Raw genomic sequence first — 25,083 nt, forward strand, 5'->3', positions numbered from 1 at the left:
AACAACAACAACAACAATTTCATCCTCCATCATTTGCATCTTTTGTAGCTGTTCAAAAAACTCCATATCAATACATTTCTTCTGGTTCTCTCTATCTGGGGCATTCATTGGGTCTGTTTTTTTTTTTTAGGAGATGGGTTATCTTATTTTTTCATGCTGAGGCCGACTTCTGGTTTCTTGACATTATGTTAGTCTTTTTCTCATAGATGTTAAGTTGTCATAACTATATAGTGACCAGGAGTTTGGCCGTGCTTTATGGAGGACCTGTATATTTGTGTTTTCTTCTTGACCAGAGGCCCTCAGGGCCGAGGGTCAAATAGCAGTGATCCCCACCAAGTACCTGAGTGGAAAACCAGGAAGTCTAAGTTTTCCCTTCAAGAACTGGCTCTATTGCCTCACTCCAGCTCCAGCTGTCCTGCTCCCTTCTGCTTGAGCTCAAGGGGTCCCATATAGTCCAGCCAAATAGCAGTGATCCCCATAAAGTACCTGAACTGGAAAACTAGGAAGCCTTGGTTTTGCCTTTGAGAACTGGCTCTGCCGCCTCACTGAAACTCCAGTTGTCCCGCTTTATCTTGGGCGTGTTGATCTTGTGTGCATCTGCAACACATCGTTTGATTTTTTCATTAATGTTACCATGAATATTGATTGCAGATCTAAGTAAAATGAAGTAATTTTTTTTAACTTCAGTCTTTTTTCTGTCTATAATGATGTTGCTTATTAGTTCAATATTAAAGATTTTTGTTTTCTTGATGTGGAGGTACATTCTGAATTGAAAGGTGTAGTCTTTGATCTTCTACAGCAAGTGCTTCAAGCACTCATTGCAAGCAAGGTTATGTCATATGCATGATGCAAGCTGTTGATGATTTTGGCCAATTCACTGGAAAAGATCTGTATTTGTTCCCATCCCAAAGAAGGGTGACCCAACAGAGTGTGGAAACTATGGAACAACAATATCATTGATTTCACATGCAAACAAGATTCTACTGAAGATTATCCAAAAACTACTGGAACAGCACATCAGCAGAGAACTGCCAGAAGTCCAGGCTGGGTTTAGAAGTGGTCGTGGTACAAGGGATATTGTAGCTAATGTTAGATGGATCTTAGCTGAAAGCAGGGAATACCAGAGGAATGTCTATCTGTGTTTCTTTGACTATGCAAAGGCGTTTGAGTGTGTGGATCATAACAAACAGTGGCTGACTCTGAGAAGAATGGGAATCCCATAACACTTGATCTTGTTAATGTGAAACCTATACTTGGACCAAGAGGCAGTTGTTCGAACAGGGCAAGGAAAAACTGCATGGTTCAAAATTGGGAAGGGTGTACGCCAGGGATGTGTCCTATCTCCATACCTTTTCAATCTGTATGCAGAACAGATTATCCAAGAGGCTGGTCTTTATGAGGAGAAATGTGGGGTCAGGATTGGTGTAAGATTGATCAACAATCTGCGTTATGCAGATGACACAACCCTGCTTGCTGAAACTGAGGAGGACCTGAAGAACTTGCTGCAGAGGGTCAAGGACTGCGGCTTTCAGTATGGATTCAGGCTCAATGTCAAGAAGACAAAGATTCTCACCACTGGACCAATTGGCAGCATCAGGATGGATGGTGAAGAGATTGAGATTATTCACAGTATTCTTGGATCCACAGTGAACACTCTTGACACCAGTAGCCAGGAAATTAAAAGAGGTATTGCTATGGAAAGTCTGCTGTTAGGGACCTCTCCAAAGTACTGAAGAGAAATAGTGTTTCTCTGGAGACTAAGGTGTGTCCGATACAGGCCATGCTCTTTGCAATTACTTGTTATGCATCAGAAAGTTGGACAATACCTAGGGAGGATAGAGGGAGAATTGATGCCTTTGAGCTGTGGTGCTGGAGAAGAGTATTGAGGGTACCATGGACTACTAAGAAAGCAAACAGATTAATCCTGGAGAGGGTTAAACCAGGCGGCTCCTTGGAAGCAAGAATTCTGAGGCTCCGTCTAACATACTTTGGACATGTTGTAAGGAGGGACTGGTCCTTGGAGAGGGACATCATACTTGGGAGGGTGGAGGGACAGCGCAGAAGGGGAAGGCACTCTATGAGGTGGATTGATTCAGTGACTGGGGCAATCGGGATGGGTGTATCGGAGACAGTGCGATTGGCACAGAGCAGAGTTTAGCGCTGTTGTACATAGGATTACTATGAGTTGTAAGCGACTCGATGGCACATAACAACAACAACAACATTATACATATAGGAACAAGGATGACAGAAGAAGAATTATTGCCTTTGAGCTGTGGAGCTAAAAAAAGAGTATTAAATATCCATGGACTGCCAAAGAACAAATAGATAAATTTTGGAAAAAGAGCACCTAGAGTGCTCTTTGAAAGCAAAGATGGCAAAGCTTTGTCTTTGGTACTTTAGACATGAAGCTAGGCAAAGCTATTCTTTGGAAAAGAACATCATGCTTGGAAAGATGGAACATCAGCAAAGGAGAGAAAGACCTCTAATGAGACAGATTGACTTGGTCACTTTAGCAATGGGTTGTAGTGTGTCAGAGACAAGGAGGATGGTACAGGGTAGGGCAGGATTCAGGTCAGCTATCCACAGGGTCATTATGAGTCATATTCAATTCAACAGCACCTAACAACAACTGCAATGAGATACACACACACACACACATTCAATGTTTGTCCTTTTGTGTGTGGGTATGTGGTTCAGCATATTATCCTCTAGGTTTATCCATTTTTGCTTGGTGTTTCTTGAATTTGTTAATTTTTAGTATTGCATAGTATTCCAATATATGTATGTATCATAGTTTATCCATTCATCTACTGGTAGACCCTTAAGTTATTCTCAACTCTCTAAATAATGTTACAGTGAACATGAGTGAGCATGCATCTGCCCCATGTCCTATATTTTATTACATTGGAATATATACCTAATAAAGGGATGTCTTCAGAGAAGAAAAGAAAAACACAAATCTTGCCCCAAGCCAGAAAATGTCTGTTTCTCTTTAGAAAATTACTTTTAAAGATTTTTCTTAAACACTAAAAGCAAGATAAAATATAAGGCTGGTTAATCAACAGTGTAGAAGATGATTAGCCAAATAAATGGTGGTGGGGAACATGGTGGCTTCCAGCTCCCCTTTTAGAACTACCATGTCAAGCGTGGCCCTTTCTGGCGGGCAGGAGCCCGAGTAGGGGCTAGAGGCTGGGCTGTGAGTGTCATGGCTAATGGGGGCCATTTCCAATTCTTTGATAAGGAGAAAGATAATGCTTGAGGACAAAGTCAAAGGTGTAGAAATGCTTTTCTTATTTCTAAAAGAAGTCAAGATTTCTATCTGACAGACACACTCTCTTTTCTTTTTCTATTTTTTTTTAAAATTTTATTTGGAAAAACATATTGTGGGTACAAGGAGGCCAGGGATGGGGTCAAAAGGGTGAGGATGGGCAGTCATGAAAGTTGCAGGGGTGCAGTTGCAGAGCTGCACAATTTGGTTGGTGGGGGGAGCAGGTGAAGGAAATGGAAAGGATCCAGTGGGGACCAGATGCTACAAGGGAATGGTAAGCATATTCCAATGGTGATTAAACCAACTGTCTTATTGATTTGGGAATTGGATGCAGACTCTCTGGCTTCTTAATGCTGAACAGGGCCGTTGATGTGACGGGGGAAAGGGAGGACATTGTATCACCTTACTGGTGGTCTTGGGTTAAAGCTGCTTGCCTTCTTGCTCTGTTAGAAGATATTTTCCTGACATTTGCTCCCCTCTGGACTGCAAAGTGTTTTCCCACGTGGGTCCAGTGGGGATGGCTGGTTGTACTCGGAGGCTCCACCTCCTTTGCTTCCTTAGCTGGCAGTTGTATTTCCTTTTTGTCACTGGCACTGGGTTCAGGGTCAGGTCTGTAGTAAAACTCAGTGTTAAGGTTACCTATAGGAAAGGGAGCAAATCTAGAGAGAACAAACTTGTGAGTTACAAATAGAAGGACTTTGGGGGTGTTACTTTCAGGTTTCCTGGGGGAGAGGGTGGCAGAAAGTAGCCTAAATAAAATTCTCTGGATACCCTAGGCATTTTTTTCTACCCAGGGGTCAGATGGCACAACCTGGGGACTGAGGAGCTCACCCTGAGGGCCGTGATGGCTCGTCCTGAGCCAGGGGCCAAAGACGGCCTGCCCCCCAAGCAGAGGGTCCTGACGCCTTGCCCCGAGCTGGGGGCCGAAGACGGCCTGACACTTTCTTTTCTAAAGTTCAAAAAGAATACAACAAAATCAGAAATTTTTAAATAGGGGAATTTTTTATTAAATGTCTCTTTTGTAAATGGTTAATAATTACCTTTGTAATAATAAGAGGGCAGGGAAAACAGATTAATGGAAAGGGAACAATCAGAATGGAAAGAATACTAATGTCTACCCATTGTGGAAATGCAAATAATATCACTGGGCAATATGTGTAGAAATTGTGGATCCTTGACTACTGTGTAAGCCTTCATAGAAAATACAATGAAATGCTTTTTTTTTAAGTCTCCATGAACAAAAAAGGGGAAGGAATCATCATATTGTCTTCAGGGTCCCTTCCAGAGAGGAAACAACAGAGGTAATTTATATACTATAAGTACTTAATAGGAAGTTGATAGCATGTGTTTACATCTATGAACCAGAGGCAGATTACCCCATTAGCAAAGTGAGCATGGATTTGTGTTTATTTACTAATCTGTAGTGCAAAATGACATGATTTCACATGGTGAAAAATACATGAAATCATACACCATGGATTAGTAAGTAAACACGAATAAACTCATGCTTACCTTGTCTGTTGTATACTCTGTCTCTGTCAGGGATTATAAATCTGAAGAATCTTTGATTCTGTAGGAACAAGCTATGGGGCTGGGAAAGAGATCAATGCCAGGTACTCCTAGTAGCAGAATTTTTGATGTAGAGAAAGTGTGTGTGCGTATGTGTGTGTGTGTGTAAATGTTATTCAGTTGTTGTTGTTAGGTGCCATAGAGTTGAGCAGTACTCATAGTGGCCCTATGAACAAAAGATCTGAACCCAGTCCTGTCCTGCACCAGCCTCACACTTCCTAACCCAAGAGAGCCCATTGCAGCAGTCGTTGCGTTAATCCACTTGGTTGAGGGTCTCCTTCACTGACCCGCCATCCTTCCAAAGTGTGCGAGGCGAAGCCTCATCATTCTTGTCTCCAAAGAGCACTCTGACTGCACCCTCTCCAATACATGGCTGTTGGTTCTCTTGGCAGTCCATGTGATGTTCAGTGCTCTTCTCCAACACCACAGCTCAAATGCATCAACTCTTCTTCTGTCATCCTTATTCATTGTCCAGGTCTCAGATGTATAGCTAGTAATTTATTTATTTTCAATTGTTCAGTGCAGATTAGTAAATAAGTAAGTATGCCTGTGCTTACCTTGCTTATTGGATAATCTGATACTGACCCTAATAACAGCTGTGTGGGAGGCAATGATATTATCATGTCTACTTTTACAGTTAAGAAAGTTTAGTTACCCACCTACTGCTGTTGAGTCAATTCAGAATCATCATGACCCTGTAGGACAGAGTGAGATTGCCCCTTAGGCTTTCCAAGGTTGTGAATTTTTATAGAAGCAGACAGACAGACTTGTTTCTCTTCTGTAGATTGGCTGGTGGCTCCAACCACAGACATTTCAGTTTACAGTGAAAAGAGTTTTAACCACTATGCCACCAGAAGCCTTTGTTTAGATGCTAAACCCACTGCCATTGAATCAGTTCCAAGTCGAGACAACACTCCAGTGGGTTTTCAAGGTGGTAAATCTTTATGGGAAGAGATGGCTTATCTTTCTTGTTGTGGATCAGCTGGTGAATTTGAACCACCAACCTTTAGGCTAGCAGCCCAGCATGTAACTTATTATGCCACCAGAGCCCCTTTGCTTAGAATCAGAAAGGTTAAGTGAATTGCTCTGGGTTATACAGTTAACTAGTGCTATAGAGTGAGACTGGCTCAGGATAGAGCAGAGTTCAGGACTATTGTTCAGAGGGTCACTATTCGTAGTCCACTCTAAGGCACATAAAACAAGAACCATAACATACAGAGGAGGCATATCTAACAGGTTCCTCTAGAGTCTCCTGATAACCACTCCACTGTGCTGCCTCAGCCTCGCTAAAGTTGTGTGTGCTTAATGAGAGGAGGAATACTCTGTGTCAGGCCTTATTTTAGAGTTTTACTTATATCGTTGTTACTGTGTAGCTTCAAGTCAGATTGATCCATAGCTGATCCTCTTTTGAATTTTCTGGGTCAGTTAATTACATGGAAGGAAACGGCCTATCTTTCTCCTGAAGAGCAATTTGTGGATTTGAAGCAAGTACTTTTTTTAAAAAAAATCATTAATTTAAAAAAAAATTCACAGAGACTTTGGATTTCCATTTATTCATTGTTGCACTTTTCTCCCCTCCTATCTCCCCCCCCCCAGTACACTCCCCTCTTGGAAAAGGAAAAGAAAAATTCTTTCATTGTTTTACAATCCCTCCCCCGCAGGTCCACTCCACTATGCAGCCTTCGCTCTGAACTCCTGTCATGACAATAATACCTAATCAGATATTTCTTTTAAACAGTTTTCTCCCTTATCTGTTTCGATGCAGTATACATTATTGAACCCATTTTTCTCAGTCTCCCCCAAACTCCTATGACAGTCCTGTTTTACAACAGTGCCACTATGCACTATTTGTCCCTTTATGACTGAGATATTTCACTCAGCATAATGTCCTCCAGGGTAACCCATTTTGAATAATATTGCATGAGTTCCTTGTTTTTCAATGCGGCGTAGTATTCCATTGTGTGAATATACCACAGCTTCTCTATCCATTCATTTGTTTTTGGGCACTTAGGTTGTTTCCACCTCCTTGCTATTGTGAACAAAGCCACGATAAACATGGGTATGAATGAACCAAGTACTTTTGAGTTGCCAACACAACTCCTTACCAGTAGGCCACCAGAGCTCCCCTTACTTAGATTAAGCTACTTAATCCAGCCTAAGAAGCTCTGGTGGCATGATTCTTAGAGAGTTGTTCTGTTAACCCAGAGGCTGAACTTCTCTGATGGTTTGAATCTACCAACTGGTCTTTGGGACAAAGATGGAGAGTCCACTTCCCCACGCAATTTACAGCCTTGGAGAGTCAGCTCAGTGGAAGGTCAGCTGCGAGTCAGAACTGTTGACAGAGAGAGAGAGAACAATTCTGTAGTGTCATTTCCCTTATAAGCCCCATATTATAGGTGAAGAAATTGAGGTTTGGAGAGATTAGGTAACATCCCAAGGCCACCTAACCAGTAAGAGTTGAAGTCCAGAGCTAAATGCAAATCTTAAACAGAGTCCTTGCTCTGAAGAGTTCACTAACACAATCTTTAGTTCCTGCCATGTCCTTCATTATCTAGTTCCCTCATCTACCCTGTGGGGCTCTGGCTGCTTGACTGCCACTCCCATGAGGGTCCCTGTACTTCCTTGGAAACTTGCTCTAGCAGCTCTGGCCAGATTTCTGAGTTATTATCCTGGGCTGGTGAAGATATATCATTATAGATACATTTTAGAAAGAGAATGGAAATAAGAGTTACTAAGCATCATCAGTATGTCGTGTTCTGTGCTAACACTTCACATACATTATTTTAATACTCCTTATACCCCAGAGGTAGTTTATAGGACTCACTTTGCTGATATGAAAACTGAGGCTCAAAGTGAGAGGTCAAAAAATATGCCCGACACTGTTGTAAAAAGGGACTGACATCAGGGTTGAGGGAAGGCAGAGAATGAGGGGATGAATGATGTATACTGCATTGAAACAGATGAGGCAGAGAACTGTTTAAAAGGGATATATGATTGGGTGTTATTGTCATGACAGGAACCCAGAATGAATGCTGCACAGTGGAGTGGACTTGGGGGGAGGGATTGCGTAACAATGGAAGAGTTTTTCTTTTACTTTTCAAGGAGAAGAATGAATGGAGGGAGAGGGTGGGCAGGGAGAAAAGTGCAACAATGAATGACTGGAAACCCTAAGTTTCTGTAAGCTTCTATTAAAATTAATTTTGAAAAAGGAAAAAAATATGCCAGAGACTTCACAGTTAGAGAAGAACAAGGCAGGTCTCTAACTAAATGCATGTTCTTGACCCTCAAAAGAGGGAGTTCTTGTGGCCTAATCTGTAGGGAGCTGTCCTGCTAACAGATTTGCACCTCACTAATGGTTTAAATCTCCCAGTATCTGAGAGGGAGGGAGGGAGGGAGGGAGAGAGAGAGAGAGAGAGAGAGAATCTCCTCTCACATAACAGTCTTGAAAACCCAGTGAAGGGTTAGCTATGAGTTGGTTCTGAGTAGTTGACAATGAATTGAGTCCTGGAGAGGGTTAAACCAGGTATCTCTTTGGAAGCAAGGATTCTGAAGCTTTATCTGACATACTTTGGACATGTTGCAAGGAAGAACCAGTCCTTGGAGAGGGATGTCACGCTTAGGAGGATGGAGTGACAGTGCAGGAGAGGAAGACCCTCGATGAGATGGATTGATTTAGTGACTGGGGTAACGAAGACAGGTGTGTCAGAGACCATAAGGTTGAAACAGGATAGAGCAAGGGTTCAGGGTTGTTGTACTTAGGGTCATTATGAGTCGCAGGTGACTCGAAGGCACATAACAACAACAACAACAACAACAACAACATCTACCATAGCTTTGGAAACCAGCCAACCAAGAGGGACTGAAGGAAAAAAAGAGTACATGGGTTCTGAGTGAGAGCTGAAGGACGTCTGCTAATGAGGATGTAAATGAATTGGAATGTATGGACTTGGCAAAGGTTTCAACTCTTCAGAGATATCACTGCCCTCAATGGTGAGTTTCAGATCTGTGCCCAAAGGCCAACCCTTGCTGTGACATCTCAGATTTCAGGCTCTTAAAGACAGAACTTGCCCATTTGGACTTGTGAATAGCCTGGCTCTGGCATCTTCCAACAGCCTCCTGGAAGCACACTTGAATGTTGTGCTCCTAGAATGTGGCTCCTTCTATGGGCTTGCTTCAGCAAGGCAGCTGGAGAGCACATGGTGAGGAGGGCAGTCCTTCCAGCTCTTGGCTTGGCCTGCAAGCATCCAGCTTTGTGTGGGCTCTATCAGTTTGTATGTATTTTCAAATGGACAAAGGGGAGATAGACTATGGTCAACTAGACTAGAGTCCCCAGATGAAAGATTCCATCAGTGGTTTCATTCACTTGCTTCAAGGGGGATGTCCAGCCTGCCTTTTAGATGTGGGATGATGCCCCTATCTATGGCAATTGAAACCAAACAGCCACAGCAGGCATTTGAAAACCAATATATACCTTCTTGCATGGACCCTACTCTTGTTTCATGCTAATAGTCTCTCTGCCTCACCTCTTGCTCCTAAGAGCATAAGGCAACTCCAATTTAAAGCAGAACCTGTCTGACAACTCTCTTCATCCCTGTTCCTCCACCCCCTTCCTTCTTTGCAAACTCTTGCAAAGAGAAGTCAAAGCACATGCCTACAAAGGAAAATCAGGGGCACTGCACCCCTTCCAAGAAAGTCCTGACTTCTCAGTGCCCAGGGAGTGCCTGGGGCTTTGTCTGTCCCTCAGTGTGCGGAGGCGCTGGAACAGGGAACCACTATATAGGTAACTATTCACTGCTGCTGACTCAGGTGGGATCATCACCTCAGTGTAAGGGGGTGATCAAACTTCTCTATTTGGGCTTGTTTTGTATGTTTATATTTTGAGTGAAATTGAACACCATTCAGGAAAAGATGCAAGTCGTCAATATAGATCGTGGTGAATTTTACAAAGCAAAAAAGATCCACCTCTGTGCCTTTACTATTCAGACTCACAACAGGACATTTGTTACAAATTCTGCTCCCATCAGAGACCCCTTCAGGCCCCTTCCACTCTCGTTAAGTGCCCCCTACAAATGTGTACACACACACACACACACACACACACACACACACACACTGTCTCTCTCTCTCTCACTCTCACACACACACACGTGCAATTAACAGTCATCTGATTTCTAATGCCTTAAATCAGTTATTTTTCTACATTGTATAAATGGAATAATTCAGTCCCACTCTCATGTCTGACTTATTTGTCTCAACACCAGAAGATTAATTCTTTTTGTAGTATATAGTTGGATTTCATTCATTCTTCTAGCTGTGTAGTACTCACTGCATAAATAAATCCTGACTTTTAGCCATTTTATTGCCATTGGGTATTTAGGCTGTTTCCATGTTTTGCTGATTATGTCTTTTTGTAAACATTGCTCTGATTTTAATTGGCTTATTTAAGATGTAGTCACAGGATTCATTTCAAGGTTGTAATTCTTTAGAACACAGTATAGACTTGTGGTAGAAATTTCAACAGCACCAGGGTTCTCACTCATTGCTGCTGAGGAGGAACTGACTCACAACTGACCTTTCATTGGGTTTTCAAGGTAGTAAACAGCTCGGGAGAAGATTGCCCATCTTTCTCCCTTGGAGCTGTTGGTGGATTGAACGTCCAGAGAGCTGTGGTCTTGGGTTAACAAGGCACTGCTACGTGGGCTTTGCTACCAGAGCGTCCTCACAGATCATTCACTAGCTGCTGTCAAACCATCGAATCAGAACCAATCGTAGCTGACCCTCAAGTGGGTTTTTGGAGGCTACAAATGTCACGAGAGGATATTGTCCATCTTTCATCCATCTCAAAGAGAGGGAGAAGAAAATGAAAAGGCTCCATCACTTCCCAGCATGTACCTATTCTCTAGAATTGTGCACTGTTAACTGAATCCAGGTCAGGGTCTTTGCAATTTCTTGCTATGTGTCAGAAAGTGGGACAGTGAATAGGGATGATAGAAGGATAATTGGTGCCTTTGAGCTGTGGTGCTGGAGACTGTGGACTGCTAGGAGAACAAACAGGTTCATTCTAGAGAGGGTGAAACCAGGCTGCTTCTTGGAGGCAAGGATTCTGAAGCTCCATTTGACATATTTTGGGCATATTTCAAGGAGAGGCTAGTCCTTGGAGACAGACGTCATGCTTGAGAGGGTGGAGGGACAGCACAGGAGAAGAAGACTCTTTTTTTTTTTTTTTTTTTTAAGAAGACTCTTGATGAGATAGATTGATTTAGTCACTGGAGTAGTGGGGATAGGTGTGTTGGAGACAATAAGATTGGCAAGGGATAGAGCAGGGTTTAGGGCTCTTATACATAGGGTCGCTATGAGTTGCAAGTAACTTGATGGGACTTAAAACCACCTCCACCACTACCAGTTTCTTAAAAAGAGAACTGATGACATAGTGTTTACTTGGCTGCCAATCAAAAGGCTAGCAATGTAGAAGCCACCAGATGCTCCTTGGAGAAAGATGAGCCAGTGTGCCTCTGTAAAGATTTATGAAATCCTAGGGAGCAGCTTTCCTCTGTCCTGGAGGGTCATTTTCTATGAGCTGGAAATGCTTTGGTGGCAACAGGTCAGGTTAATCAGTTTCTTGTGTATCCTTCTCACTACTCTCTATTACCTAGATAATCATATCTAAGTATATACATTACAGCCTTTAAGAAAACACATAATGGACTTTACAGCCTTCTACACACCCTGCCTGTTCCCTCCTCTCCACAATAGCACTTTAGCGTCCTAGAGATAAGTGGATGAAAGTTCTTGACCGTGCAGTGAAAGGCCATTCACTCCTATTGGCTGGAACTGGGTTATCGCCATGAATAGGCCCTTATTAAGACAAGATGAATGGGAATTTACACAGCAGTAAATTTCACTTCCACAACATTTGTTGGGTGATTGGTATCTGTTCGGCTTGGGATTTGTCTGCGAAGAGCTCACAGTCTGGTGGGGGACATGAGAAAAGCGCAGGAACAAATAGCTATTATACAATGTTTACAGGTGTCATAACAGAGGCCCACAATGGGTTCTGGGCATACAAATGAAGGCGCAGTGAGTACTTCCGCAGTGAGTACTTTCTTTCCAAGGAAGGCTTCGGAGAGAATTGACCCTCGGGCTTGTCCTGGAATGACTAATTGTTAGGGTTTTGCTGGGCCGAGCAAGGAGGAAGGCCTTTCCGCTCACACGAGCTTGCAGCCCTTGGCATGTAGGGGCAGACCAGTTGGTAAAGTGTGGAATGGTGGGGCCGGGAGCTGACATGACTGAGACGGAGGCTACATAGGAATTTGGGGGACAAGATATCAAGGGCCTTATGCAATCATTAGAGGGATGATCATTCATATTTTGGAATCTTGGGATATATCTCACAGATGTTTAAAACAATCAACTGAAAGACATAAAAGATGGCTTTGAACCTCACATTCTTCCTGGACCAGGTAGGGCCAGTCGCCTTTTCTTTATTCTTCCCACCCTCCACTTCCTTCAGCTCCTTGTTTAAAACACGTATCCCATTGTTCATGTGCTGTCAATGTGACAAATTCCTCTGATGGACCCTCTCAGATTCTCATCTGGGGTCCCCAGCCCTGACACAAGGGCACTTAAGCAGGTGGTCACCAAATAATGAGCAGGCGTGTGAACGAGCCAGTGGCTTGGACTGCACAGCAAACTGCTATGTTGGGAAAGGAGCTGGCTGGGCTTCTTTCTCTTATTTATTAGTCTGTATACCCTGCTTCTGCCTTGTTTGCATGGTTGGAGAGGGATGAGAAGCAATTAACCCATTCTCTGAGGGAGTTCTGGGGGTGCAGCCCACTGGGAGTTTTGAGGCTAACCCAAAGCCTGCACCTCTCTGGCTGTTCAAATCCACCAGTGACTCTGGCGGAGAAAGACGGGCAATCTCCTCCTATGCAATTTGCAGTCCCCCAATGGAGGGTAAGCTATGAGTCAGTATTGCACTTGACCTCTATGATAGCTCAAGGAGAAATGCAGACTGTAAGCTAGGGAAGCTTTGTTTTTTTGGCAATCATATTGGGGCTCTGTCTGGGACATTCAGCTTCCTTTCAGATAGATTGGGATGGCATGGAGCTGGATGGGATCTCAAAGACTTATCTCAGTCTTAGCACCCATAAGAACTCATACTGCATCAAAGCATCCACACTTCTCATTTCCATTTCCGAAATCCAGGCTTTGTTCAAAAGAAATTCTTCTCATTGACTTCGTTAAAATAATAGGTCCTTCCCCAGACAGGTATGTGCCCCCTTTCTAACCACTGGGACTTCATTATACCAAATAGGTTGGGAGAATTATCTCCAGCTCTGTGGAGACCAGGAAGACTCGGGGACTCAGGTCCAGGAAGAGAGCGTCCTTTTCATCCTGGGTTACCTGGGCCCCACCAGCAGTGCTAGCTTTCTTGGACAAGACTTCAGTGCAACCTGGAGGATTCTGCTTTCAGCAACCAAGAAACTACCATTCTTTCCAGCCTGACTGTCCAGGGATGCTTTTCACCTTGTAGCCTACTGGTTGAGAGAATTTCAAATGCCTTTTGACTGGGACCCCCTAAGAAATCTCTCCTTACTCTCGTTGTTCCTGGATCTGTAACCTAATTGCTTTTTATATTTATCTAGGCTTCATCTGGACCTTCTCATTTAGGAATGTTCATCTTGAACCCAAAAGCTGACCTCAGGGCCTGCTCTGACAGGGTCTATTTCAACCACAGTTTGCATTTAAATGCCAAATATGGCCTTCCCTTTCCTCCCTATGTGTAAAACTGACTTGAATGCCAAGATGTAATTTTTCATTACAAGATCCACGCTTTACCCTTTCCAACCCACACACTCCCGAATGGAATGCAATAGCATTCATTTACAACCACTTATATGTACACCTTGCAAATGTACGGTAACTAGGTGATCCATATGGTAATATGGTAACAGTTCCATAGACTCATGTCTGGCAGAAGATCTATTTATTCAAAGATCTTTGCTGAGCTAAACTGTCTCCCTTTTCTTCCTAGATTCACTGCCTTCTTTCACAGCTATTAAACTCTACCTGAGTATATAGTTTGGTTGTGAACAGTGTGGGCATAGAGTCCAAAATCCTCTTTGCTGTCCCAACTTTATTACTACCAGCTCTGTGATCATGAGTACAAGCTGTTTTATCACTCTTCTACCTATAAAATTGGAAACATAATATGTAGCTCACCCTGTTCTTTGATGATGTTCAGAGACAGTGCATGTGAAGATGTCTAGTGCCTGTAGACGTGAGAAGTGGAATGAAGCTCCAGTTACGGAGTTTTCACCCGCTGAAACGGTGAATCTGCGCAGATAATATTCTCCTCCCGAGCCTCTCTCCCATCATTTACAAAATGGTGATAATAATGCAAACCTTCAGATTTCTGAGGAGAAATATATAGAATATTTTAAAAGCTTGGCATAGAGCAGAGATGGAATATGGCTGCTTCCCTTCTTTTTTGTAAGAACTCAGTTCCTAACTGTATGCCTACCTTTCACACTCACCACTGACCTTCTCTGTAATATACACGATGATATTGCCTGGTACAAATGAAGCATCTCCCAGCTTTTTAAAAATTATCTGAATGAAAGGTTACAAACCATACTGCATTTTTGTTCAATTATTCAAAGACGTTTTGTTTTATAACATTAATTACAACTCATTAATGTAATTAAGGACAATGTCTAATCAAATCCAAGGGAGCTGTGGTGGCCTGGCCCATAGGGAATTATGCTGCTATCTCAAAACCCTCACTTATCAGGCAGTACGAATCTATCCAGTGCTCTGAGGGAAAAAGAGAATCAATTCCCTTCCATGTGATTTACAGCCTCGAAAAATACACTGCAGGCTCAGCTACGAGTCAGTTCAGCCTGATGGAAATGAGTTTGAGTCAAATCCTTATTATATATTCCTTTCCCCTTCACCCATCTTGTTTATTAATTTTTGCTCCCCTCTCTCTCCTCATCCTTCCAATAATTTCCTTCTCATGTGACTCATCCTCCTCCTTAGATTTCATTTCTTTCTAACTAAACCAAAGCAATTCTATCTGATCACAGGAGAGAGGATTTGCTGTTTGGATGAGACCTCACAGAATGCATCCACGTTCTTTGGCGGGAAAGGCGGAGTGGAGCTAATAGACCCAGCAATGTGGTAAAAGCAGTAGAGAGGTAGTATGTGGTACACTGCAGGAAAAGGGCGCAGAGTGTCTGCAGTAACGGTTTACGAGGTCACTCAAGTGTTTTGGCTCACAGCAATCCTAATTTTCATATTAGAATACAGCGATTTCTACAAACAACTATTGCATAAGCATGTGGTGTGTAATTCTATCACATAGACCAAGCACACATTTATTACTAGAAAACGACTATTTATTTTCATGTGCTTATGTAAAGCCACAACTATGAGCATGTGTCTGTGAAATAAACAAGCTGTTGGAGAGCATGTGATAGACTGTTACCGAGGCTTTTCTGTGGTTGTTCATGGAACTTGCTCCCTTGCTTTGCTGGCTTTGAGCTCTAGAGACAGGCAGAGCAAAAGTCTAACAAAAGACAGTGGGAGGAAAGAAATAAATAAATCAGTGTTAAAAAAATGGCATCTTTGTTTATGATCCGGACCAGAATCCAATATTCTACTTCTAAAAAGAAATGATGACAAAGGTGTCTGTAAGAAAACATTTGCCGTTTCAGCATTCTTCAGACATTCTTTCCACTAAGTTGCTTAGCCATCACTGTTAAACATTTCTAAGCTTTTCCCAAGAAGCAGGATAGGACAAGGTTTCATCTATGACTCATAGGCTCCCTAGGAGTTGGTGTTGACTCTACGGTACCTCAGTGACGTGTTTTCCCATCACTGCTAGCAGAAGCTCTGTGTCCCCTGAGGAGTGATGGTTACTTTATTTCAGTGGAGGAGCACCTTGTTCCAGCCTGATGGCATCTCTGAGAACGTGCTCTCCACAGAGCTAGGAATTCTGGGCAGGATGACAGGGCAGATGCAGCAGAGGAAGGCTGGAGGGAGCAGTTAGGGCTGGACATTGGAGATTCTGGGGAACTCACACATGGTAGATTCTGGAGTAGGAGAGTAACAAGTAGAAAGACCAGTGTGATGGGTATGAAAGGTGAGTTCTTGAAATGGAGAAGCAAGAGGAATTGTCCACACAATGTGCATGAAGAGACTGGCAGATCAGAACAAGCAGTCCTCAGGTGCGCCCTTGCCCTCACCCAGAACATCTCAACGTACAAATGGCCAGAAATGGCTCTTTAGGAAGATTGGTGGAGGTTGGCTGTGAGCGACCTGCACTCCCAACCCTCAGAAGGGGTCAAGCAGGCCCAGGATGACCATGCCAGGCAGGAGGAGTCTCCTCTCTCTACCTTTCCCTTATCCTTCCCTCCCTAACATCGTGAGTTTCCTCCCAGTGTTCTTCATATGGGCTGCTCAGAAGTGGTGGAAGCCAGCTGGAGCCATTTTGAAGGCAAGCACAGTGCAGAGTGCTAATGCCCTATTCAGAGCTGTCACATTCACTATTTAAAAAGACTTGGTACACTGCTTGCAAGGGAGTGGGGATGGAAGTGAAAATTATTCTTTCAACTGGTAGAGATGCTTATCTATCATAGTACATGAAATTAAAAACACTTTTTAGACTAAGTCCAATAAAAAAGTAATAAACTCACTATTTTTGCACTTTTTCTTCAAATGTGTGTTTTGTTATTTCTTTTACTCAGTTTTCCTTAATTTCCCCAAACTGGGAGTTTTTAATTGACCTGTGAGAAGTTTTTAAAACATTTCTGATTATGAAATTATTATAGACTTACTGTGCACAATAAAGAAAATAAAAAAAAATGAAAAAGAAATTAACAGGCAACTGTAATTCCAGAGACGAATACCATTAACATTTAAACACATTTCCTCCCTTTCTTTGCTCTTTGTTGTTTTACGTAATAGAGATATTTTCAAATGTGGAACTTTACACTTCACTTGTTTTGTTTAGCTTTATATCACAGACGCATCTCTAGAACAAGTCTTCATACACACATTCTTCATAAACATTTTTTTAAAAATTGTATTTTATATTGGTTTGCTTCCAAAGTTTGTATACATTACCATGTATAACATTTTAAAGGGCTGTCCATTATGTCAGCCATACCATCACTGGCTTGTTTCTTTAATGTCAACTATTAAATTGTTTCCAGTTTTCTGAGACTAAAAGCAACACTTCTGTGAACATCTTTTTGTGTTCACCTCAGATTTTATTTCACTAGAAATAACACTAATTTGAGAATTCGAGATCCTACTAGCTGTTTTCAGGTGAGAGCTGGCCCTTGCCTGCCCGTTGGAGTGTAGGCTGTCGGCCTGGCTCCCGGGAGAGGAAGTGACACTAAGGCACTGAGGTGTTGTAAACCTATCAGCGCCTCCTTGCAGATTGCACTTTATAACAGAGCTCAAACTCATTACTGTTGAGTTGGAACTGACTCATCGCTAACTCTCCAGAGGGTTTCCAAGCTGCTGGTGGATTTGAACTGCCAGAGAGGCATGACCTTTGGGTTAGCAGGGCAACTCCCACAGTGTAGGCTACCGGAGCTCCCTACAGTAATGGCCGTTGTTTGAACCTAACTTAGCCAGCCCTCCAGCGTCTTTTCAGAGCCAGGAACTTGCATGTGAGAAGACTGCCCAGCTCTAGAGCACCTGGTGGACTCAAACCTCCTGTCTTTGCAATTGGTGTGTAGCTTCTTACCACAAGGCCACCAAAGCTTCCTTAACATGTGGAAGACTCAGAAATCCTTAAATTATGAATGTCATAGGAAACATGCTCGTTATCATCAAGCAGATCCTTACACACAGGGACCCCACAGGAGAACCCCTTCACAGGGTTTATGAAGCTATAAATGCATATGCTTTGCTGAGAAAGCCACCATGGCACCATAAAAGTTAGATTAACTGGGTTAGTACCTGTGTGATTTTGAAATGAAATAATCTGTGCTGAAAACAAAACCAACCTAAAATCCCTGATAAACCCAGGACCCATCTAATGAGGTTAGAGAAGAACAGTTGTTTGAACAGCCACCCAGCAGGAATAAGTCCTGGGTAAGAGTTTACTCCATAGCAGTTGATTTAGAAGCTCCTGGGAGGCACCCACGTTCATACACTCAGCTGCTAACCAAAACTGCCTCAAAAGAATGTCCTGGCAAAGATTATGGTCATAAAAACCTCTAAAGAGAAAAGTTCTACTCTGAAATAGATGCATGGGAAAAAGCCCATAATCACAATGCACTCGACAATGAGTAAACAGAAACCAGCTTCTTGAAGTTCTGAGCAGACTGGCATCCTTGATGAAGTCAAAACCGCAACAATAACTCAGGGCTTCCATGTCGGGTCCAAGTCATGGCTAACCCTCCAGTGGGATTTCAGCAGCTGTAAACTGCAAACAGATGGAGATTTCCGATCTTTTACCCATGGAGCTAGTTGGTGGATTTGAACTTTTTGCCTTTGGGTTGGCAGCACAACTTCTTACTCACTAGGCCATCTTGGTGAGGAAGTCTCCTGACTTAAAGGAAGGAGCTTTGGAACCAAGATTCTAACCCGAGCAGAGCCATGTTGGGCCAATTGTTTGGCCTCTCTGGGCTGCAGATGATGATGTCACTAATGTTTTTAAACCTTATTTGGAACATACTATTGTTGTTGCTATGTGTGGTTGAGTGGGAACAGACTCAGCTGACTCTTCAATGGGTTTTCAGAGGCTGTAAATCTTAGAGGGGAAGATTGCCCATGTTTCTCCCTCAAAGTATCCCTGGTGGAGTCAAACCACTTGCCTTTGGGTTGTCAGTGCAACACCTTACCCACTAGACCACCAGAGCTCCCTGCAGTATGTGTGGGGCTGTAAGGGGTCAGTAAGCAGCAGTTGTGACTGTGCTCTAAGGGGAAGCAGAGACTTGTTTTCTAGCTAGAATTCTAAATAGGTGCATCCCTCTGACCTCAGTACAGCTCAAGAGAGAAAACACACTTAGAGAACAGAGGAAGGAGGGGAGTGTCCTAGGGTATATGTGCAGAATCCACTGCAAGGATCCCAAACCAACTGTCTTTACACGTTTAATATATAGTTTCATTTGTGCACATCGGGTTTCCACAATCACCAGTTCACAGTTGTTTTTCCTGTAGGCAGGGGCAGGGCTCAGCTGAGGGAACACTGAAACACTACATTCCTCTGTCAGAGGCTTAGAAACCCTGCAATCATACCCAAGGCTGCATTCGGAAACAACTGTATCCGATGACAGCTTATTATGGAAGGTTCTGAACTTCTAAGAATTCCCTAGTAGGAAATAAACAAAATACAAAGATCTCCATTTTCTGCCAACCAGAAACTTAGTTTTCTTTTCCAACTTCTCTAGGGGAAATGCTGCATCTTTGTTAGAAAGCAGAACCCAAGATCCACAGGGGGTGTGCTGGTTTGCTTGGGAGTGGGGTGCAAAGGCAGGCGAACTTGGTGGTTAGACTTATGTATGTTTCTTTTCCCTTAGCAGCTAAATGTGGGACCTCAAGTAAAGACTTCTGACGTGAGTATTTGCCTTTGTGTTTTCAAATCACAGCTTTGGCATTTCTGACTCTGTCAAAAGCAGGAGAGCTCTGAGAGAGCCCGTTGTGCCTGGGACTGGCAGGCCCACAGGAAGCTTTATTTAGACCTGCCCGAGGGGAATGGCACGAAACAACAAAGACTGTCATCCAGTCTTCACTCGCTCTCCTCTCTGGGAAGGAAAGGGTTACATGCTTCCTGCCCTCACCGAAGACATTTTATTTTCCCAGCTCTTTGAAGTACCCTCAGAGGTCTAAGCATCAGGCAGCTCTTGTGTATCTTTGCAACAGATTAGAACATATTCACATTTTATTTGCTCACAGAACAAATATTTCCCTTGGAATGAAACCGAGGCAGCAGAGCAGGATCAGGCTGGATCAGCCACTGAAACAGCTCCCTTCCCCAGCCCTCAGGCCAGAGCCTGCTCTACAGGGTTAAACCCACCACCCTCAAGTGGATTCTGACTCTCATACCCTTCCACTGGGTTTCTGAGGCAGCACATTTTATTGGAGAAGAATATCAATCTTTCCACTGATGGATTCAATCCACTGAAGACTAATAGCCGCATGGTTAGCAGCACCCAAAGGGTTACTTCTCTCCAGACACCTCACTTAGGTCTTGCTGAAAGTTGGGAGCACTTGAAACATTTGATGAAGAAGATCAAAGACTATAGTCTTCAATATGGTTTCTATTTCAAAATCTAGAGAGAAAAAAATCTTCACCACTGGGCAGATAGACAACATCAAGATAGATAGGGGAAAGATTGAAATTGTTGATTATTTCCTCTTACTTGAATGCACAATCGCTATGCTTAGTACCAGCAGTCAGCAGATCAGGAGATGGATGGCACTGGCTCAGGAGAAAGATGTTGTCAGGTACTTCTCTAAAGTACTGATGAGCAATGGTGTCATCTTAAAGAATATTGTGTGCCTGGCTCAGGCCATGGTCTTTTCATTCACTTGCTGTGCATTTGAGAGCTAGACAATGAATAAAGATGGCAGAAGGAGAATCAGCTGAGTTGTGATGTTGGGGAAGATTACTGGATACCCTGTGGACTGCCAAAAGAACAGATATATCTTGGAGAAAAAGCAGCCAGAGTGCTCTTTTACAGGCAAGGATGGTGAAGCTTTTCCTCACATACTTTGAGCATGTTGTTATGAAGGGCTATTCTTTGGAAAGGGACAACATGCTTGGGAAGGTCAGCTGAACAGAGGACAACCTTCAAGGAGATAGATTGACACAGTGACTGCAGGAACAGGCTAAAGTATGTCAGAAATGATGAGGATGGCACAGGATGGGACAGGGTTCAGATCTGTTGTTCATGTCATGAGCCACACTTGACACAACAGCACCAAACAACAACAACAACAACATACTCATACAGGAAACTCTGGTGGCTTAGAGGTAAGGAATGACACTGCTAATCAAAGACAAGTGGTTAAAATCTACCAGTTGCTCTGTGGAAGAAAGATGGACAATACCTCATCATGCTATTTACAGGCTCTGAAAACCTTCTAGAGGGTTGGCTCTGAGTTGCCTCTGCCTTGATGGCACACAACAATAACATATAAAAATTGGAGGTCTTTGATACTCATACAGGCATCAGGATTAGAGAAAGATTCAGCAACAACCTATGTTATACAGATGGCATAATTTTGCTTGCAGAGAGTTAAGAGGACTTGAGGCACTTGCTACAGAAAATCAAAGACTACAGCCTTCTATATGGACTACATCTCAACATCAAGAAAACAAAAATCCTCACCATGGACCAACAGGTGACATCATAAGAGATGGAGAAAAGATTGAAGTTGTCAACTATTTCATTTGACTCAGATTCACAATCAACACCATGGTAACAGCAGAAATCAGAAGACGTGTTGCATTGGAAAAACGTGCTCTCAAAGATCTCTCAGATGTGAATTTAAACATCAAAGTGTGCCTGACCCAAGCCATGGCCTTTTCAATTAGTTCTTGTGTATCTGAGAGTTGGATGGTGAATAAGGATGACAGAAGAATTGATGCCTTTGAATTGTAGTGTTCAAGAAAAGTACTGAAAAACCCATGGACCACCAAAGAAGAACAAGTCTGCCTTGGAGGAACTACAATGGAGTGCTCCTTAGAGAGAAGGATGGTGAAAATTGGTCTCATATAATTTGGGCACGCTGTCAGGAGGGACTAGTCATTTGAAAAAGAGATCATAGGGAGCTCTGGTGGCCTACTGGCAAGAAGCTGCACTGCAATCCCAGAGGTGCATGGTTCGAATCCACCAGATACATGCTCTGTTAGAGAAGGAGAGACAATCTCCTCCTGTATCAGTCAGATCTGACTTGATGGTTGTTGTTGTTGTTATGTGCCGTCGAGCCACTTGTGGCCCATAGCGACCCTATGTACAACAGACCTAAACCCTGCTCTATCCTGTGCCAATTACACTGCCTCTGACACAACCATCCCGATTACCCCAGTCTCTGAATCAATCCACCTCATAGAGGACCTTCCCCTCCTGCACTGTCCCTCCACCCTCCCAAGCATGATGTCCCTCTCCAAGGACTTGTTCGTCCTTACAATATGTGCAAAGTATGTCAGACAAAGTCCCAGAATCCTTGCCTCCAAGGAGCAGCCTGGTTTAACCCTCGCAAGGATGAATCTGTTTGTTTTCTTAGCAGTCCTTGGTACCCTGAATACTCTTCTCCAGCACCACAGCTCAAAGGCATCAATTCTCCTTCTATCCTTCCTAGTCATTGTCCAACTCTCTGATGCATAACAAGTGATTGTGAAGACCATGGCCTGTATCAGACGCACCTTAGTCTCCAGAGTGACACCATTGCTCTTCAGGACTTTGGAGAGGTCCCTAACAGCAGACTTTCCCATCGCAATATGTCTTTTAATTTCAAAAAATAATAATAAAAAATTAAAAAAGAAAAGAAAAAAAGTTCATGCTAGGAAAGGTGGAAGGTAAGAGAAAGAGAGGAACACCTTCAGCAAGATAGATTGACACAGTGACTATTACAATTGGCTGGAGTATATAAGAGATTGTGAAAAAGGCATAGGATAGATCTGTTGTTCACATGGTCTCTGTGAGTGATAGTTTATTCAAAGGCACCTAATGACGACATAACCCACATGTGGAGTTCTGGTGGTATGGTGTGCAGGGAGTTACATTGCTAACTCAAAGCCTGAGCCTCTCTGGGTGTTTAAATCCACCAGCTGCTCAGTCACTGAAAGACAAGTAATCTCCTGTGCAATATATAGCCTTGGAAAACCAGTAGGAGCCCATTTGATGGCAATAACTAGTAAGCGCATACCTTTATGGATTTATTGGATGACTTATTCATTCAGGAGTAATTGTCAAACTCAGTCACTTACCAAGCACTGTGCAGGGAACAGAAATATGAAAAAGCAACAGATTTCATTCACAAAGGGTTCAGTCTCAAGAAGGGTCAATAAGAACTATTTGTATAACAATGACTCTAATCCTGATCCAAACCATGGTATTTTCTACTACTTGCTAGATGACAGAAGAAGAATAATCAATGCCTTTGAGTTGTGGTGTTGGCAAAAAGTACTGAATATCCACAGATTGCCAAAAGAACAAGCAAACATATCTTAGGGAAATTGTAACCAAGTTGCTCTTTAGAGGCAAAGATGATGAAACCTATTCTCACATACTTTGGGGGTGTTGTCAGAAGGCATCAGTCCTTGGAAAAAGATACCATGATTGGAAAGGTTGAGGGAGCAAAAGAGAGGGAGACCCTCAGTGAGATGAACTGAGAGTGACAGTTAACAATGGGCTCAGCTATGCCAGCCATGTTGAGGATGGTGTAGAATAGTACAGATTTCGATTTATTCATCGCAGATAGTGTCACTGTGAGTTATAGTTGACTCGCTGGCACCTAACAACAACAACAAACCATGGGAAAGATCAGGGTCTTCAGAACTCAGGAGAGAAAGTGTTCTGAGCTAGATAATGATTCTATTTGTGTGTGAGGTGTGTTCAGGGAGGGGAGGCGGCATGTGTGGTGGTGGAGGTGGTGGTGTGTGTGAGTGTGTATGGGGGAGCTTATGATGGTCCTGGGGTTGATAGGAATAAGTTTGCTGTTAGCTGTAGTCTGAACTCAGGGTGCCTTGGTGCACAATGGAACAAAACTCTATCTTGTTCTGAATCACCCCTGTGATGGGCCGGAGATTGGATGCTAGTGATCCATGGAGTGTTCATGGCCTGTTTTTTTAGAAGTCAATCACCAGGCCTTTCTTCCTCATTTGTCTTGGTCTAGAAGTTCAGCTGAAACAATTGCGCCTCAGATGTGCTAGTCAGAAATCAAATCTGGATCTCCCACATGGAAGGCGAGAAGCCTACCACTCAACCACCATTGCCCACCACAAATGAGATGAAGAAAGCCTACCGGTGGAAGGAGATGGTTTGTGTTTGGATAGGAGGAAGCTGGGCAGAGAGGGACAGCGCCCTGAAAGGCAGGCGTGGAAACCTGTCAGCCTTAAGACTGTGCGTGCAAGGGAGGGCAGTGGTGGGAGGGAAGCTAGCAAGGAATATCCCATTTTTTCAGAGTAGTATTTTATTGTGTTTTGGGGGAAAGTTTGCACAGTAGCGTAGGTTCCCATTAGACAATTTCTGCACATTGTTCAGTGACTGCAGTTACATTCTTCACAATGTGGGAACATTCTCTTTACTTCAGTGTGGATTGTTCTATTTCCACTGATACAGCCGCCCTGCCTCCTTATACTGTGACCTTTGTTTCAAAGTCATTACTGAAAAATTGAAAAAAATTGTTCTTGGAAACAATGTATTCAAATTTTGTAAATAAACTAGTAGAAAATTAAAAAAAAGTCATTATTGACCTTTTGGTCTCATATAGGTGATTAAGAATTTTTAAAAAAAGAATTTTAAAAACAATTTTTAAATTATTACGTCAGTGTAAGATTACAAAGGAAATTAGTTTTTCATTCAATCATTCATTCCCATTTTGGTTTATAACATTTGTTTCAATAATCACCGTGTAACCATACTTTTCCCATGCCTCCCTTAGACTTGATTTCCATTAATTCTTCTATGTATTCCTCTTTGTGTCTTCTCTTTCTTTAGTGATGTGATCCTGATCACCCCCTTAATGTAGATTGCCTTTCCTTTCACTATAGGCGATTTTTCGAAAAGGAGCACAGTACTTAAAGTAAGATCTAGAATTTAAAAAATAAATTTGTTATTTGATTACAAAGAAACTTCAGGGATTCATTTCTGATCAAAATTTGAAAAACATTTCAAGACAATCACCTCAGAATCCTCCAGACTCCACTAGGCTAGCAGGTCTGGTAGAATTTCTTTTTTATTAAGAATTTGAGGAGAAGTACTTAATCTTGACAAATACTTTTTTTAATCAAGAAAATGGCAATCTTCTTGATCTATCCTATCCCTCTTCCCAAAAACATGTGAGAATCTTGTGTCACAGGAATTGTTTTCTTTTCTGAGGATCAAACTCTAGCAAGGACAGAGGACTCCACCCTGGCAGGGTCCATGGACCCAAGCTCTGAGCACCCTCAACCCTGCTTCCCCTCTGAGGCTGTTGCACTTGGGGTGATCTATAGAGTCATCCCAGTCTCCTGAGTCCTCAGAATGACAAACCACCTCAATCATTTCAATACC

The sequence above is a fragment of the Elephantulus edwardii genome, unplaced genomic scaffold, assembly GCF_000299155.1.
Source record: "Elephantulus edwardii isolate Elephantulus edwardi_28Jun2011 unplaced genomic scaffold, EleEdw1.0 scaffold00031, whole genome shotgun sequence".
NCBI lineage: Eukaryota > Metazoa > Chordata > Mammalia > Macroscelidea > Macroscelididae > Elephantulus > Elephantulus edwardii.